The sequence below is a fragment of the Vanessa atalanta genome, chromosome 15 (genome assembly GCF_905147765.1).
Source record: "Vanessa atalanta chromosome 15, ilVanAtal1.2, whole genome shotgun sequence".
Lineage (NCBI taxonomy): Eukaryota > Metazoa > Arthropoda > Insecta > Lepidoptera > Nymphalidae > Vanessa > Vanessa atalanta.
Window position 1 is genome coordinate 6,788,087 of NC_061885.1, and position 21,394 is coordinate 6,809,480.

A 21,394-nucleotide genomic window follows, 5' to 3' on the forward strand; every position below is an offset into this window, starting at 1 on the left:
ATGATTAATAAACAACACTTAATATTATAAACCTAAATGCAAAACACGGTTGTACGGTTTTGTTCAAACCATTTTTAGACAAACACTTGTAAAATATGATATCATAATTAAAATTACTTTATTGGCGGAGAGGTTGACTGGTACGATATCGATTTAACTAAATTATTGGATTATATCACAATATAAAAAACATACGGAGTGGATGCGAAGCCGGTGCGGAAAGCTAGTGCTATTTGAAAAACGACTTAACGGGTTTTCATTTATATCATGACTTCGATAACAAAATGAAATATTTAACACAGCTTATGATATATTGAATTGTTTCAAAAATAATTTAATGAACAAAATTCCTCAAAGCACCGTATAACTTTCCCAATAAATACTTCAGAAAACTTTTTCAATTTAGTTATGATCAATATTACTTTGTTCTGATATTATTTGTGAAAAAAATACAGAATTGTACGATAAAATATCTTCAGCTGTAAGATAAAATAATAATCATTTTGTAAAGATATTTATATTATATGTATAGAATTACAACAATGATATAATACAGCAGCTCACCTTTCTTCTCCATTTAAGGGAGAGCTCCACGACCGGGTTGGTTTTTGTGGCAGATTATTCCATCCATCCAGGCGCCTCTCGGCTCATAATCTCATAAAACTGGATTCTAAGCATGGCAAAATCTTTGTGCTGGTCTGACTACAGGTAGAAGAGACATATTGCTGGTAGCAGAATGAATTTTGTTTTCAGTAATGTACGAGAAATAGTTTCCATGTATACAGTTTTTATATTAAAAAAAGATTCAGAAATACATTATATAAAAACAATTTATCTGTAACAACATTTAAAGAATCCTATTCGGGCATACTTTTATTTAATTTGCCATCCCAGTACTACACAAATTCCATAAAGTTATAGTGCCTCAACACAACTTTCGTGTTAGTGAACATTCGCAGAACAGAACGTTCACAGGATTTCAGACATGACATTAATAAAGACAATAAAAGTGTGATGGAGGTAAAATTAAGATAAATCGTGCAGTCGATTTCTGAGGACGCGGGAGTTAGCTCGTGACTACGTTAAGTGAACATTTATAATCAAGTATTATAATGAGAGTGTAGGACGAACTAATAAAACATGTATCTACTGATGTCAAAAGTCGATTTTACCACAAAACGTCCCTGTTTCAACTTGTCTTTTGTTGTGTGACAAATGGTCAAATAAGTTTCTATCATACGGGTTTCATTTGTACGAACAGAGTTTGATATAACGAGTTTCATATTAGATTTTATGTTTTATTTATTGAAAATGTCATCTGCATGTGATTATCATCCAACCCACGGCACAGTACTATTTGATAATATATAAGTACTCTTAGCTTGAAATAAAATAGTATGAAATTTAATTAAGTTCAATTATACTGATTTTTCAGTACAAGCAATAATAAATGCACCTCCAAGTCCGATTGGCTCGAAAGCCTTCAAACTTTCTAAAGATGTTTCTTTATAAATTTAGTTGGAGCTTATCAGCGACGCTGAAATTTTCGTTAAAATTCTCTTCGGAAATCCGACTCGATACCAACCTTCGCTCCGAATCGAGTTAATGGTTTTGAGTTGAAGGTATTATGTGGCTTTATAGAGATAAAAACATTAATTTACTTTAGCTGCAGATTCTTGTTTTATTTTCTATTAATTATTTACCGAATAATAAAAGTATCGTATTGCTACTTGTAATGAGATTTTACAGAAAACTATTTGCAGACAAATTTGTATGTTTGTACGTCTATAATATTCTATATATCTTAGTCTTTCATTTATCATTATATATTGTGTGACATTTTGGATATTTATATATATTGCAAGTACATATATATGTAAGTAATAATATATATCATCTCCATACTTTTCGTCTCTGCGTTTTTTTATTTCGTCGATATTTCCTGCCCCGATACTTACAAAATCGTCTATTGTACTATTTTGTTTTAATAAGAATATGTTGATATTTCATTGATTATTTTACATTTGATTATTATTTATTTTTTGTAAATATCATATGTTGTTTTAAAACGTTATTCACGTTCTAAAATTGTTATTAAGTAGTATCCAATAATATGATATTACAAATAAATATATAATAATTTCAAATTTAACAGACGCTTTAGTAAATGAAAACAATTTAGCACAAGGACGTCTAAAAATAGTAAAAAATACTCAGAGACGTGTACAGGTTCCGGTTTCTAAGACGATTAAGTCTGTATCGCGTTAACTATCACTAAGTAAACGTTATCTCTCTGTCTTATACGAGATGCAGCATTAATTAATTCAGTAAGCTTTTCGTGGCCCCTTTAAATAAAATTTGAGTAGCTATTTGCTTAAAGACACGGTCCAATCAATTAGTTTAATTTTGCCGTATTCGATTTTTGATTTATTTATTATTTTGAATTAAATGGTCGCATATATAAAATATTTTTACACCTTTTATATAAATATAATACTAAAAAAGGTACATCCACACATACATAGCTATAAAGTTGAAAAAATACGATAGAGTGTAGTATTTCTAATAAAAGTATTTTGAGTTTATTTGTAAAATGATCTTTGTGTAAATGGAAAATAATAAGTGAATTAAACACTAGCATTAAATTAATGCATAAATTAATATTTATAGTTATACTTGTTGACCGGTTCCTGCCGGTTTCTCTCGGTAGAATCTACATTCCGAGCCGGTGGTTACTTAATAAGTTTTGTAAAATGACAATTCAAAAACCTACTTGAATAAAGTAGATTTTGATTTGGATATTAAGTCATCAGTTACCGTAAGTTTTGGTTGTAATACGCTTTGATAATAAAAACACATCGGCACATAAAAATCAAATTCAATCGAAAGTCCAATCCATATAAAAGATAAAACCTATGTTTATTAAAGATAAAAACAAACAAAACTAAACTATTTTAATTACGATTCCTATTTGTATTTTTCACATCCAGCTTAGTTATTCGATTATATTCACAAACCGATATTATTATGAAATTGAAAATTTGATATTATGTGTACATTAGGTTAACGTATCCACATAATCACATCCATTGTGTAAGTATTTTTTTTTAACATTAACGAGCTGAATATCCGTTAGGTTATCACATTACACACATAATATTAGGATTTGGATTTTGGATTATTGATACACAGCTAATTTTATTAGAATCTCATTTTACTTCAGTCACCTCACGGTCACTATTTGTGTAACCCATTCCCCACTCTTAGGTGACTTTCAAAAGACTGTAAGTCTTGTTACAGTCTAGAGTCATACTCATAAACAGATGAATAAACATCAATTTCCATATTTGTAACTGACAAAAGTGACGAACATACATACAAATATTCATCCTGTTTTACCCTCTTAGAGAAAAGTTTTCAGAATAACTTTACCTTTACGTAGCTCGAGTCTTTTTCAAAGAGTGTGACGGGCGGACCTGATCCACTTCTCGCGCGTATCATCCAAGTCTCCTACCCAATGATGTAGGGGACGTAATAGAGCTGCAAGCCACAGTCAAGTCAATTCCCTACTCTGCCATGGACTGCAGTAGTAGGTCTGGTTCCCCGGCGCAGTGGTTTATATTCGTCTGGAGGAAGCTGAATTCTGCGATTATGTTGACATTGCAGCTTCCTCGTCCGCTTCGCGTCGTCCGACGTTGATGGTGGCCCGGGTACCTAAGACCACCTTACCTTTCGTGATTTTACAGTCCCTCGACAGAATCACGTGATTTTCTGTCAAAGTTGTGTGTCTTGTTGTGTACTTTTAATATTTTTTTAATAATAAAATATAATTATATTTCCAATATCCTATTTAATTGCACAAGTAAAAATAAGTACACGAGAGCTACATAAGTACCAGTAGCTACCAGTAAAACAATATGTTACAGAATTTTTAAATTTTGCAGTTAGCTTTGGTAGTAGTTTATTTTTTTGATAGCGATCTCTTTTATCTCGTTATTTACATAAACGCTTAAACACCGCTTCGCTCGTTAGGAACTAGTTGCTGTGGGAATTATTCTTTATTTACATGACATATATTTATTGATAAATGCAAAAAAACACCCTCATTCAATTAATAAAATTCGAATGTATTTACAATCGTTGTCCTTACAATGGTGGGCAGAATAAAAATGCAAATAAGAAATATTCTTAAGAATAAAAATAAATGTCATGACGTCACCTCATCATTTTATAAACCAATCAATCATTACAGAGAAAAGATGGCGCAAGTGGATTTGCAAGTATTAAATTTTGACATATTGCCTACAATTTATCTCGCTTCGAATCGAAAAATATCGCGTTAAAAATCTGTATGCGTCTCAAGTAAAGACTATATGTCTTATATCTGTCAGTCCTCAGTAAAGCACTGTGGATTAACCTAAAGCTTTCAGTTTAATAGGGAGCTAAGTCTACCATAGCTTAGATATTTATGAGCAGGAGTAAATTACTAGCGAAATAAAAAAAAATAGAAACTAAACGACGCTTCACTTGTTCTTAGGACTTTATACAAGCCACTCGTACGAGGGTACAATCCACAGATAACATGATGATGATAATCTCGCCCTGAACAATTTTGGCTATGGTAGCCAATTTCAAGGGACAAGCCAACTACGCAGAATATATTATAGTGCACAAGTATGTGCGCAAACACAGGTGTACTTACTATTCCCTGATGACCTTAAAGACTTAAGGCGCAGGACCAACAGCTTCACGTGCTTCCCGACGCACGGGAATATACACAAATTCAACAGACAGACTTGACAATTTGTCACAGGAATGGTTTACATTTCTTACAAAATCAATGTGCATGGGTGGCAGTGACCACTGTGACCACCAGTGACCACCATCAGGTGGTCGATCGCAATACGACTGATAAGTACGTAAGACGAAGACCAATTTTCCGAAATTTTTATTTACCATTATTAAATTAACCATCAAGTTGACAGCTTATACATATAATTTAATTCAATACATATGTGCAAAACACCGCTGTACTTTAGTTTAGAAGGTATGCAGGAACAGATGAACATATAATACATACAAAGCATTCTGAAATCATAATCACCGTAGTTCGGTGAAGGTAATCAACACACACACAATTTGTTTATATTTTTTTGCTTAATTAAAAGATCACTTTTGCTGATCAACATTAGAGCACTATAAAGAAAAATTATAATTCACACCACGATCAGCCCTCTTTATTAACTGTGTTGGGCAACTCAAACTCAATTTGGCGCTGAAGGGATTACGAGGGTGCTACGTGTTTCAGCTATTGTTGTAGCGAAGAAAATATCGTCGTATTAAGATTGCCGCTAAAATGGAGCACGTAACCGAGTGTATCTATTAATTCTGTGAGAAAATGAAGAGAGCTGTGAGAAATATGGAATGATCCGTGTGCAGAAAATATATTAGTGGTTTCGTCGTTGTACATTTTAGTCAAATGGGAGTGGTAATAGATTATTTAAAAGATTCTATAAATTTTATTTATAGAAAACTGTTTGAATTTTTGCTACAACCCAAAATGAGGCAAAGGACGTTGTAAATTTCCCACAGCTGGGCTAAGACATCCTCTTCCTTTTTGAGGAAAATGTTAGGAGCGTATTCCATCATGCTGCTCCAATGCTGGTTGGTGGATTCACATGTGGCAGAATTTCGTTGAAATTAGACACATGCAGGTTTCCCCACGATGTTTTCCTTTACCGCCAAGCACGAGATGAATTATAAGCCCAAAAGCATATGAAAATTCAGAGGTGCTTTCCTGAGTTCATCCCGCAATCATCGGTTAAGATGTACGCGTTCTGACAACTGGGTTCTAGAAATATGTGATGGGACGTTATTTACAACTGTGTGCTTTAATGTTGTGTCTAACAATGTCTACTACAGTTGTGGTTCGTTTGCTGAAGGCTATGTTTCGTAATATCGATACTCTTTTTGAATAGTCATACCTAGTGTCGTTACCAAACAGGCTCGTTAACAACATCCGGTGACTAGTGTGTAGTAGATTTTTTACATCACTTTTAAATTATTAACCCAAATCATAGACGGGGACAGCCTGAAAGTTTGACACGAAATCTATTTGTAACTATAATCCACTAGTTTACTATCTAAAAATACATATTCTATTTACTTTCAATAATAATACACATTATATTTATATATTTGTTAGTATAGTGATTAAACTTGCTCCGCCGCAACTCCACGGCGTAGCCCGCTGCATGCTCCACCACCAGAGGGGCGTCCTAAGCCTCGGGAACTCCTACTGTCGCCTGACATCTGCCCCATACCAGGCATCGATGACAGCGACGATTAGGACGACGACAACCACCGGACATGACGACCTGAAACACAAATTGACTAACCACTGGGCCAAATTGGCTTTGACCCGACGGATCAAAATAGGACGACACGGTAGCTGAGGCTTCCGAGGAGTTCGGGTAAGGAGGGCAACCCGGCTTGACCAATGGCCAAGCATGAAGACCACAGGCACACACACTTACATTGATAATAATATTACTTATTATTTTATTCAACATTTCTAAAATAAAAATAATTTCTGATTCAATGTTACGAGTATTTAATATTGTTTGAATTTTATCGCGTTAATATCGTAAATCATTTTATTTTACATTCGATAAATATTATTGTAACAATTCGATAAGTCTTTTTGATTTTCGACTATAAAATGATTCACAAAAGTATTCGCTTGGTAATTTTTTATTTGAGGAAAATTCTTTCAATAATTTCAATAAATAGAATAGCGAAAATTAAATAATTCGATAGTATTGAATGGAATGGAATGAATGTATTGTTATCATTTTAAGTTTCACGATTAAATTTACTAACTAAATAAATAATAACAACTAAAATAAACTTGACACTACAACCGAGAAAGCCAAGCGGACAAAACACTAATTTCATTACCTGATATGAACTATTGAATACTTACCCTTTGCCAGCTGTTGAATGTAAAATTTTCTACCAATATTATCTGTGATTATGTGACTTATGCGTTACCTTGAAAATATGGGGCCAAATTGTTTATTTTTTTTTTGGGAACTATAGTCGGCTGTCCTTTTTGATACGAAAATTATGATTATACAAAATTTGTTGCTCGTATTACGTTCTACAATTTAGATACAATAAAATTATCACTTACCGTAATTTTAATTCTATAAATTAAAGAATATTCTCTTAGTTATTGTTTCTGATAAAATGGCTGTTTGCAATGAATTGATAATAACATAATATTTTATTTATTAATTTTAACAAATGAATTAATCCGTTAAATTCCGTTCGAACTCTGTGATTGTAGTAAATTAATATTTTTATTTTTTTGGAAGCGTGCCGATGTTGTCTTAATTTAATATTTATATTTTAATTTGGTTACTGGTATTATTTTGTGACGTTAGTTTTTGAAAGAGGAAATGAATTGAATAAATGAAAAATAATAATCGAAGATTTTTTACAATTTTGAAACAATATAGAACATATTAGACAGTCAACGACAATAATTAAATAAGTACGAGGAGTAAAGGTAAACTTATAACACCGAGTTTCCGACTTTGTAAAGTTATTTCATCCCTCTTGCAAAGTATTCGTTTCTTATAAAAATATTTCGTAAATAACTTACATAAATTAAACATTAAAAAAATTACATTAATTGATAGGTCTTATTACAAAATACAAGAACACATACACACATACATATAAACACATACTAATATTCTGACATAAATTTTAGACAAAGTAATGTAATTTTTTTTTTATGTAATAGGTAGTTGGATGGGAAAATGGATCATCTAATGGTAAAGTGGTCACCACCCGACATAGACATTGGCACTGTAAGAAATTCCATACCTTACATCACACCAATGCGTCACCAACCTTGGGAGATATGATTTTACGTCCCTTGTGCTTAAATTACACTGGCTAACTCACAACAATACTAAGTCTTACTGTTTGGCGGAGAAGTGGATATCTGATGAGAGAGTGGTACCTATCCAGTCGGGCTTGTACAAACCCCCCCACCACCAAGTGTTAAGGCTTATTACAAAACTTATTAAGCTTATTACCGGTTCTTCTCAATAATTTACCCGATTATAGAGGACTTTTTTATTAATTTTATTGAATTGAAGCCTACAGGCTTATATGAAGAATCAAAAAAACTAGAACAAGAATAAAATTAGAAGGGCCTAAATGTCTGTCTGTCTGTCTGTCCGTATGTCACAGCCACTTTTTCCGAAACTATAAGAACTATACTGTTAAAACTTGGTAAGCAGATGTATTCTGTGAACCGCATTAAGATTTACACACAAAAATAGAAAAAAAAAACAATAAATTTTAGGGGTTCCCCTATACTTAGAACTGAAACTCATAATTTTTTTTTCATCAAACCCATACGTGTGGGGTATCTATGGATAGGTCTTCGAAAATTGTATAGAGGTGGTAAGAGGATGATAAAACTAAAAAAAATATATGATGATTACCATGCAAACTTCCACCGAAAACGAACGAACGAACGGCTTGAACGAAATCTCGTAAGTAGATTTTTTAATATTTACCTTTCAATCAATCAACTCAAATATAAAAATATAAAATTGAATATCATAAACATAAACCTTATTACTTGCTGCTACGGAACCATTCATGGGCGAGTCCGACTCGAACTTGGCCGCTTTTTTATTTTAAAAATGTTACTATTTTTATAACAAAGTGAAACTTGAACAAAAATTGTAAATATACTAATGTTTGGAAGTACAATAGAAAAAACAGGGTGAATCGGGATTTTCATTTTGAGATGATATTAAGGCACTACTACGCCCCTATGCGTTCGAAGTGTAAAATATTATAACCAAAACGAATAGAAAGTTCAAAGTATGTTATCTATTATAGAGAACGACTGGAAAGTTGTGGTAGACGCAATAAGACCGGTTGAAAGTTGAATTGCTAACAACTAAAACTTTACGGAAAAACTTAACTGAAATGAAGTTTCTTTGCGAATTTCGCTACGTAAGACTTCATTAGGTTTATTATTCATTGGCTGTTGCTGCGGATTAACTTGAGTTACGTTTGGATTACGTATGCGTGTTTGCCATATTGATTTTCGTTGTTACGCTCTTCAGTATCTCTGCGTGAAGTTAAATAGACAAATTCCTCAATTAAAAGAATGATTCAAAGTGAACAAATAGAGTTATATTAGTGCATTTTATCAAACATACTTTCCAGTTCCATTGTATATGTTAACTGCATGGAATTTGCCGCACGTTAAATGTTACTACTGGCTCGGCTTGCGTGAATCGCATTGATGGTATATAGTTCATTTTTCTCAAGGAATGGGGTGTCTATCGCACAGATTTTTTCTAATCGGACTTGAAGTTCCTCATTTCATAAACTTATGTTATAATATCAATTATTATCTCATTTATTTTTTAAGCAGTGCAATCCCTTGGAAATATATCCGGCCCCTGGGGGAACCGGCTTATGAGGATTCGTTATTCGGATTCTAAATAAATTGATAGAGGTCTCGGCCACGGTTCGTTACGATATAACGTATCCTTGACCCCCTGCTGTGATCTACTTGTATCTCACCGGTACTCTACTTAAGGGTTGAAAAAGTTAACTTTACCTTCTCCACACCTCGTTAGTGGCAACAGGAAACTATCCTAGCTGCCGTTCTCCTCAGTTAATATAACCTGCATCAACGTTGCATCTTAAACATAATGGTAATGTTATTTATATCATACCTTATTAATTTTTTTAAGATTAATAACGATAATTTAGCTGACTTTGCTGCAAGATTGGTAAAGGCGTGGTTATTAAAACTATACGGTTAGGGCTTCTTGACAAAAAGAGATGTTTGTTCTTAGAAATAGAACATTTTTTGACGATGACATCTTTCTCTCTACAACCTTCAACGTCCATGTATTATTTTTCTGTTATGTTTTTTTTATACCTTCAAATTTAAAATGAATGTAATCATTATACATTATACAAATAATACAGATACATTTATCCTTCTATTATTTCATTATTTTTTATCAGGTCACGTAGTTTCCATGTCAGCGAGATTTACTCGTAGTAGTGAGATGGATACTTACGGGTTTTTACGTCACATTTTTCTATATCATATAAATTTAACAATTCTAAATTGCTCGCAATGTAATAACACCCGCAAGGGACATAATACCATAAATCCCTCTGTCGGCAGCGAATGGACGATGTATGAAGATGTATGTATGAAGTGGTTTTTATTTCTTACAGTACTTATAGTAGTGTATATGTATGTAGCTGGGGCGATATTTATTCGGCAGATTTTCTAAAATAAATTAAAAGAAAACAAGAATTAATCGTTACGTTATTTAAGTTACTTAGTAGTTTTTGTTTAAGGTAATAACATTGCAGTTGTTACGAGAAGATAGAACGTAGGATTCATATTCTAAGCCTAGTTTAGTTTTAACTTAGTAGGTAAATGTTTAACGTAACAAGGTAAGTTACTCGTTATGCACTGATTGTTTGTTAAGATTGTCGAGAGTTTTTATTTGTGGAATTCTCTTATAAAGTGGGTCATTTGCAAATAAATTATCGTTTAACCAACAGGAAATATTTCCAGTGATAAATAAATTAAAGTGAAGCAATAACTTGAAAATATCCCGTTCCTCTTCTTTTTGACCAAAGTTATGCCACCAGGCTGCTCTAATGTGGGATTTGAATACACATGTGTCAGATTTTCATCTTCTTAATTACAAACACAAATTAAGAATATGAAAATTATGTGATGTTTGCCCAGGTTTGAACTCGCAGTCTTCAGTTAATATTGTGAATTTAAGGGGTATAAAGGAAATTTGCTAATCATTTATTTAGATTTTTTATTTAAGAATAAAAGTAATATATTGTATGTGTTTGCCATTATAATATTTTCAAGGGTTGCGTTTGATCAAACAACGGTACAATTTTTTCGATTGGAAAACTCACAAAATGTCCTCTTTTCTTTAATTTTATTTAACGTTATACTCGTTTTGCTATTGGTTATTTAAACAAAAATTTGATAATTCATAATATTTACCAATAAAATTTAGATATATACCTTTTGGATTTTTTTATAAAAACCTTTTGTTTTAATTTTATAAAAATGAAAACCTTTCGGAGCTCCCGTCATATTTTAGCAAACAAATTGTGCGTAATATTGGTATATTTCACGCACAATTTGTTTCTTAAATTATTAACCATTTTAGTTATTGTTGTGGCACTAATGAGACGAGAGCTCTACGGAAAAAAAATTTAACACCTGTATTCAATATCATAATATATTTATAAGAGCTTTCACATATTCTTCAGAATGATATGTAAAAAATGTGAACATGACAAAAAATATAATAAGCTGTTTTTAACTAGAAAAAGCAAAGAAAATGTGAACGATCACTGAGAGGGACATGTTGTTGAAATCTGAAATTTTGCTGGTTGGCTCAATTCAACCACTTAAATAACGAGAGGAACCATCTGTCACAACTGTTTATCTCCACTTAATAGCAACATAATTATGCACAAACATTATATTATTAATGATAGAGCTGTCACTCCATTGTAGGTTGGGACTTATAGCTGGCTGCTTAATTTTTCGCGCTGACAATCTAATTTGCGATTCGATTCGATTCGATTTAAGAAAAATTGCTACTGGCATTTATGCTATTTTTTCGAGTTCTAATTTTAAATTAATATTAAATTTAAGAAGATTTAGTTGTTTTCGTATATAATTATATTAGTTTTCTTCATTTTTATAAATAAATATAACAAAACGTTATATTTCTGCTCGGTAATAGAATTACTGACAAGTGAGTGGCAGACGTCTTAAAACGAAAACGTTCTTTAAATTTTATAAAAGCATTATTTGTATTAAGTCCGTAGAAACAAGATAATGCGTTGTAGTATATACTCATATATTAAGTATATATATTTTCATTTAAGTTTATTTTTTATTTTGTATATTGATTATTATTTATATACAATATTTTCTAATGTTACTGTTACTGTATTCATTCTCTGTCAAGATCCCCCTTTTGAACCTTACGAAAGGTTCGTCTCGTTATTTTTAATTATTTTCTTGTATTAAAATAAGTTGAAATCTTCTCACGTAATTTTACCAATTTAATAAAACTGTGCTTTTTACCTTAAATCCATAAATACAATCTGAATGCGACATACGCTGGATCCGTGCCATGTTGATTTAAAAATTAGGTACCAGGGAAGCAGAACGCGACAGGCGTTTGGTCCAGCTCCAAGAGTTGCCTCGCTTTGTGACAGTTCGCTGATAAAGCCAGCCTAGCTGCCAATGACGTTTATGAAGCAAAACGGAAATAGTGTATATGTCAGTGACTGTTGTTAAAGTCGGAGTTATTAGTATGTTAGTTATATAATAATATTGTTACTGAATTTTGTTTATTCACCATTTGAGTTTAAGACTGTGAAGGTTATACTAAGTTATGGACTAGTAAATTATATAATACGAGACAGGGTATATTATGTTCTATTTCATAAACAGTACCCAGGAGATGCTTATGAAGTTAAGGCTAGTGTAGATAATAGCTCTCATGGCGCAGACCCGCAATGATTCACGAGGCCTTGCCGTTTATTAGAATTGCCGAAGGATTATATTAGGCATAATTCATGGTTTTGTCTGAGTTACATTTATTCGTAACAGAACTCTATAACTTTATGTAACGGAATTTCATAAGTTCGGGTCGAATAAAAATAAGGTCTCCGTTTAAAGTTCTGTTAAGGTTTATGTATTAGACGTTGTTTTGATATTTCACAATCTAAAAATAGACTTTCAAGTTAATGAAACAACAATAATTAATATTGTATTTAATGTAATACAGATGTATTAATACAAGGACATTTTCACACAATGGTACAATGGGTCAAATTAATCCAGCGTAGGAAAACAAGCAAGCCCGTTAATTACATGCTAACGAAGTTTATTCGGTGCCCAGTGCATAATTGGATTTATGCACTGAATAAATTAGTGGTCCACTGTCTACATGTGCGCGTTTTGTCAATAGCTTTGCAATTTTGTACTGATCTATCTGTCTGTTGAATGTTGATGTCGTTTGTATGATAAAGCTGTGACGTAGGTCCTTTTTAATTGTTTAATAAACAATACTTTGGTGACATCTTGATTGTACATTTAAAGTCGAATAAAATTACACGATGTGCGAATAAAAATATCAGATTTATTTTAGTACGGACAGCAAAACTAATTATTCAATTTATATTGAATGAGTAAGTTACATGAATTATCTAATGAGATTAATTTGTATTTCTGTTGAAGTTGTTCAATTTATGGGAGTGAATAAAATATTAATTAAAACACAATGTAATGTTTGTATCGAATAGATATTCGATCAATACTGATTTTTATTCGTAATTTTTTTTCTAACCATATAGAGTGGTACGCATTTTTGTTAACACGAGTTATAAAACTCATAGTGATCTTTTATTAATTATGTATATCCTAGCTATAATATTTAGCTCATTCAGAGGAAGATATAGTTATCATAAAATAAATAATTAAAACATTTAAAACATAGCTCTTATTTATAAACTCAGATTCAAATGTCATATTGATGATCCATTCTCACAGTTAAAAACTGTCACTGTGCTGAGCTTGGTGCAATGAGTGGTATATATGATAATAAATACGTATACATGTGGAGGTTTCCTAACGATGTTTTTCTTCATTGTCGAGCTTGAGATGATTTCTAGGCTCTAATTAATAATAATTAACATAGTAGAAGAAAGTTGTGTTAGGTTAAAAGATAAAACTGTCCTTTTCCATGCCGTGATAAGATTTGATTGAAACAGCACATAGCTAAAAATATAATTACCTTTATTTTTAACCTATAAATGGTGTATGTTTTGTAAGTTGCCCTTAATAATAAAATAGAAAAATAATTCTCTTCGTTACTTATTTTCTTTAAAAAGACTAAAGAGAATATCTTCGTTAACAATTGAGAAATAAATAATAATGTCCAAATACTGAAAAAATAGTACTCTAATTAAATTTGACTTTAACAATGATAGGAATTAATAATCGAATAGTAGAGATTCTGAATAAAAATCGTGTGATGCTATTACGTACGTAGCCATTATATTATCGGGTTACCGGGGAAGATCAGTACTCTGCCAGTCCATTGGATGAGCTGCCGTAATAACGTCATCCGCAATGAAACAGAAGCCGGTGTTAGTTGGTATTTGGAGGTGGTATCCGCGGTACAGTGTCGGTAAGGTCATGGTACGGTGTCATATATTATAGGAATATATCTGCGTGTAGCTCTAGTAAGCGAATATTACTTCAACAGGAATCAATTATGTTCTATTTGTTCATTGATTGTAAAATATAAAAAAAATATTTAATTATTTAGATTAAATTACTTTAGATGAAATAATAATAACATCTAAACGTTATACGCATCAAAATAGCGTGTCTTTTCAACATTTCACGAGTGAGATACGAAATGAGTTACTCACAGAATAATAGTACCGGCAACTAATAAATTGACACCTTATCGCAATCGAATCAAAGTGTAATCGTTGCCGTTTAGCCGTTTTCCTTTTCGGAATAACTGATTGGAATAGAATCATAGATCGTTACCGTTGTAAATTAGTAGATTTAACCCTCTTTCGACACGTCGAGACTCTGTTGCCGATACTGTTCTTTTTCGACGGATAAAACCAATAAACTTTATTTTTGAGGGCTTGAACCTTGGCCCTGCAGGTCAGCGGACTAATAAGGTATAGTTGTAATAATGGTAGTGTAATGAATATCGATCATTCTAACATGCATTTCAGTTGAACAATCAAAATCGGCACAGAACACATGCAATCGTAAATCGCGTTACTCACCGAACAGATAGGTCACAGTGATATAGGATCGTCCGTCAATAGTTAGCTGTTCCACATCGCGATCATCAATCAAACCGCCTTATCCCGTCCAGTTCGATTTCATACATTTATCTAGGAATGAGAGATATTGATGTGAAATCTGCATTTTGCTCTTACGTTGCATTTTATAGACTGAAATGAACTGTCATTCTGCAATTACAAATGATAATTTATATTCAAGTGCGCAACAATGTTTTAATATAAATTTTTGTATCTTTCTTGCTTTCATTTTAAGATTCACTAATGATATTTATTTATTTAATTAGTTTCATTAGGACAACCAACAGTAGATACACTATTACCTACATCAAAATAAAAAATATATGTTGGCGCAAATAATAAAAAGGTGCTGATTTGACTTCTCAGAGGTAAAGTGCGTAGTTGGCCGGCAGATGGCGTGGCAGTTCGTACTAACGGAACGTCGGGGCCAGCGCAGATTCGAGGGACAGTTCTCGGTCGACAAGCGTTGGGTGCACTCGCATTCCTCCGACTGGACGTTTGGCTCGGTTACTCTAAACACATATTATCTAATTAAAGACCCGTGATTAAATTATTGTGACTTATTATTTGTGCTAATTGTGAACCAAATTAAATTATAGACGATTATGTGTTTGTGTTACTACCTACCCTCATTACTAGAGATAATATTACCATGTCTGATGAGGAGGATAATTACAGTCGTGACGTAATTCCGACATATATATATTTCAAAATTATCTAGTTCTACTACTTACAGGTAGTCTCATACACTATCATATTACACAATATGTATTAAAAATATAAAATAAATACAAGCAATAATATAATTAATAAAACCAACAAAATATTCCATAAAATTAGATATGAACACAAATAAAAATTCTTTATTTTTCGCAATTGAATCAAAATGTAATCATGTTTTCGTTTTCGGAATTCCTGATTGGAATAGAATCATAGATCGTTATCGGTGTAAATTAGTAGAATTAATCCTCTTTTGACACGTCGAGGCTCTGGGCCGTTACTGTTCTTTTTCAAATTATTAGCATCTCATGGTGGATATTTGGGAACATAAAGATTAATGTCAATTAATGTAATAGGTTTATGCCAACTTGTTAAAAATAAATAAAATTAATTAAATCAGGCCTCAAGTTTCAATCCAAACTTAAGGGGTTTTCAATAACCGCTGACTAATCCTCAATAAATTTCTCGTAATTTTCATTGACCCATAATACTCGGGGCTTACAATATTAGTAGACCCGTGATTATGACAATTAATAAGTTTTCAAAAGGTAAGAAATATATTAATAAACGAATAAACTAGCTAGCTGTATGTAAAATATTAATGGCGTATAAAATTAAGTTCATTTTATGAAATTTACTCTTTGATCTTAAAGATTAAACCGTAAAATGAATTTTGCACAACTCATGATGCGAAACATCAGAGAGATTTTACGACCGAATTTTTTTGGCCACTATTTTTATTATAAATATTTTGTTAGTTCTCGGAATCCGGATAGCTTGAATATAGTTGTAAGGTAATTGAATAGAGACAATTCTGTACTAATATACGTTTCCTTTATCTTATCTTACTCAGTATCGTTTAATTATAATAAAACACGAACATTTATATATTTTTTCTATTCAATGAGTGTTATGGTTTGGGATTATTGAACACCAAATGTCCGTTTTAAACGTAAATTATCCTTGCCAACATTTTTTTTTTATTGACAGTTACATTTTATTACAATTAGCTTTCTTCTTTTTTCTTCTCGCATAAGCGGTTTATTTACAGCATTATCGTAATACATGCCTGCTCCCTAATATAAATCTGAACATACTGATGAAAATGACACATTTATTTATAGTATATACATATGTACCTATACATGACTGTGTATGTACTAAATCTGTATTGTTATACTATTCAATGTGTTATAGGTACATAAACTCACACACCTATTCGAACATTTATACAAAGAGCTACAGTTAAATTTTTGCTTTAAGTTTGAATTGCACTGGCCATTACGGGAATTAAAATTACTCTGTTTAGTAATTTTACTGTTAAAAATTTAAGATTTAAACTAAATACAATTTTTGTAATTGCTTGTATTATATTTTGTCATTATGATATAATTTATTTACGCTGTATATTTTAATTTAGATTTTGTATGATAGTACGTGTCTACCACTTAGGTAATATATATGTCCAAATTTGCGCTTTTCAGCTGAGCTGGACGAAAATTGGATAAGTTTGCCCTTTATTTATAGTTACATAAACTATACACAAAAGGCACGTGGAGTCGTAGGGACGAAGTAGCTGAGGTCAGTTAGCGTTAGAGGTTAACACTACGATTAAGAATACGATTTAATCTCATTGAAAGTAGTTTTATTTCAATGAATGTCTTTGTTAGTCTAGGTTGGCGGACTAGCATATGGCCAATGGTAAGTGGTCACCACCGCCCATAGAAAATGGCGCGGTAAGAAATATTAACCATTCCTTACATCGCCAATGCACCACCAACCTTGGAAATTAAGATGTTACGTATCTTGTGCCTGTAGTTACACTGGCTCACTCACCCTTCAAACCGTAATACTAGAATACAATGCATGTTGCTCTTAAAGCTATTACTAATATTCGTTCTTTACATTCATATTCAGTCAATGGTTCTCATACATTCGCATATCTTACTGTTAATGAAACAGTTAAATTGTTAGCTGAATTCAAAGTGCCAACAATCGAGAATTAGTTAACGAAATTAATTAACGTTTCACATCAAACGAGATATTACAGCTACTTTGTGGTTTAATAATTATAAAGTATCTTTGAACTTCTAAGTGATACAATTATTGTATCAATAAGTAAATATTGTGTGATATGATATTCTATCCCGTGTACAATACGTATTCGGATAGAATGATTAATTATTACTGTATTAAAATTATAGCGCTTTCCTACAAGTATTTTAGAAATTTAATTTATTATTGCTTTTGAAGCTAAATTAAAACTATTTTTTTTATTATATTATGTACAAGGCGAAAATACATTTAGTGTTTTACGTGAATCGATTCGTATTTTAGTTTGAAAAAAAAATGCCAACAGAATAGTGAGGGATGTACGCCAGGCGTTAACATTTTTAATGTGATTTATTTCAGGAGCGTCACGGAGCCGTACTCATTAAGCTTCGCATGTGCATTCCCGTGGAAAATAAAATATTAAACGGTCTTGTCATAGTTATTTTTATTCCAGAGTGAAATAAATTCCTAAACTGTGAAACATTAACATTTGAGGCGGCAACATTTATATTTTTAATGATTATATTTTATAAATACAGTATAAATACATAAGTTCAATTGTCTGCTTGTTTGTTACCTCAACAAAATTTTGAATAAAGATAGCGTAGAACTTAGAAAAGAGTAAGTAATATTATAAATACACGTTGTGAGGGGTACGGAAAATGATAGGTACCCACCTAACACCTCCCCACACGAGGAAGAAACTACGGGCGAAAACTTGGATTCATATTAATTGACAATAAATGGACTAGTGTATATAAGAACTTCAAAAATATTTCATTGAATAAAAGTCCAGCTGATAAAAATAAATTTCCTTAAAACTGTTCACACATGACACATTTAACCTTACTGTATTCATACGGAAAGCGGTTAATGCAGCTCTTTTTGAAAGGGTCGGACAAAAATGCTTGAATGTTTTTAACCTTCGCCCGCGATGCGTTAATGATGTTTACTCTCCCTAAAAGCCTCCCATATACTTTGAATGACGCTCCATCGAGCGTATATTGCGCAAGATGAAAAAAGGATTTTGTTATAAAAATCTGATAAGATCAAAAATCGGTAGATGAATAAGAATTGTGTAATACGTCACGAGTAGAAAGATGTTTATGAAATATTGGATGCCCTTAAAATTGTTTGCACTCTGAAATATTTGATTCCGGGGCTTATAATTTTTTATGTACAACTAGCGACCCGCCCGGGCTTCGCACGGCTGCAATGTGGGTAATCCCTAAGAGACATATACCATCGCGGACTTTTTTGAAGACCGTTTTAAGGTGTACAATACTGAAGTACATTATTTTGATCTATCTCGTAGGGTTCAGCCCGCGTTTACAATGTAAGCGCAAAAAATGTATAAATTTACGACATCACATTAGAAACTTTTAAAATTATCAGTGTTACTTAACTATATTGTCTATGTATTATATACAAAAACCTTCCTCTCGAATCACTCCATCTATTAAAAAAAACTGCATCAAAATTCGTTGCGTAGTTTTAATGATTTAAGCATACAAAGGGACATAGGGACAGAGAAAGCGACTTTGTTTATTTTTGAATATTATATGATGATTGATGATACAGTGATGAGCTTCCATATTTAATATATTATTTATCGCTGTGTTGTAGTTTGACTATAAGTCAACCGTATACGAGTATAAAATGAATAGTATTTAAAGTATTTAATCATTCTCTTTGCTGTTAAATTTAGACTTCGTGTGGAAAGTAGGTTATTTGTGCCGTCGTTTAAATTAAATATTTCTAGATTATATTTTGTTATATAAAATAAAAGCTATGTTTATTTCATAGTAAAATATTATTTTCTTAGCTGAACGCTTAACATAGATTGTATCTTTCTTTTCAATTCCAAATTCAATAGCTGTGAGCAAAATCTATATCATTTAATTGAAACCTATCATAGTCTTGTCATCTTCATTTGATGATCTATCAATGATACTGAATTACTTTATCGTATACATATCTTTTGTTTTAAAATCCTTTTATATCTTTGAATGGATTTAATTAACATAATTGAATAATAATCATTCATACATATACATATATTTAACAATAGTAAATATAAATTCGATGATTATAATAATTTTGCTGTATTTAATTATTTATACGAATATTGTGTGGTATAGATGAAGTTTTATAAATTAAGCGCGAAAAAGCCGCAGATTCAACAAGTTATTAATAATTTTGTATTAAATATCTTGTATACATAATATGATGTTGATAAAATTGCTTGAGATTTTTAAGGCAAAGGTTTTAAATATTAATACTCTTTACATTCTTGTGACTCTTCACTAGATGGCGCTGTAGTACATCAATTATAATACCGTTCAACGGATCGCAGTTGTACATATACATATATCGATTGGCCATAAGCCCATGACATGGTTACATATAATGGTTAAATAAATGAATTGTTTAATGAACCAAAATTAAGTTTCAATGGCCTTTTTGAATATTTAATTTTTGTTAATTTTTGTTAAAATTGAATATGCATTTCTGTTAATTTTGTTAAATTGAAAAATTTATAATAGTGTCAAATATTTAATTTATATATTCAACCATGCTTAATATAGCTATTATATAAGTCAAAGTCAAAGTCAAAGTCAAAAATCTTTATTCAATATAGAAGTGTTTGCACTTGCTTATTGATTGTCAAAAATCTACCACCGGTTCGGAATTTAGCACCTCGGACCTGAGAAGAACCGGCGAAAGAAACTCAGCGGGATATATTTTTTTTCTTTTTTTTTTTTTTTTCTCTTTTCATAGTTAAAGTATAGTTTAAGTATAGGCTTTGATCATATTTACGGTAAATAAATAAAACGTATTCTTATATTTATGCTTTTCTTCATAATTTTATTTTATTTCAACATTTAAAAACAATATATAATCACCATAATTTTTAGCAAATTACACCAGTAAATGCGACTACGAAGTAATATAATGTATTAAAACATTTTCTTTTGTAACGAATTCTTCCAGGATAGTTCAGATACGAGAGGTACCTACAATGTGAACAATAGCAGCAATAATGGCACTGCTCATTTTCCACTGCGCTGCCCCTGAATAGTGGCGACTTGCTAACTAGCAGTGATTACAACTGCCTTGTCGCTGTCTGAGAACAAGTTTCTACACTATGTAAATTAAAACATTGTAATTAACAAAATAGACAAAATTGTACATGGTTCCATCGTCTTTTTTAAATGTATAAATGTAATACTGTATCGTTATATTACAGAAAGAGTATGTTTATTAAATTATAGTATTTATATAATAAAATTATATTATATAGATCGACTACATAATTTTGTAATCATTTCTTTCTAAAATTAGTTTAAATTCTTCTGATAAAGTACCATTAAATTTTCAATATACGTTAATGAAATAATCTTGATCTTAGATAAGAGTAGTCTTATTTAATCAATAAACAAAGATAAATTTATTAAAATTAAACAATATTTTATATTAAATACTTTTTAATATGAAATTAAAAAAAAACAAACGTTTTAACTATTTAAATTATTTAGAGGAAATGCCACATGATATGTCATGTGAGGAGAATCGAGATCTGTTTTTGAGAAAAAAATCGTAACTCTAGTCGTATGAACGAACGAACGAACGAACCATGACACTG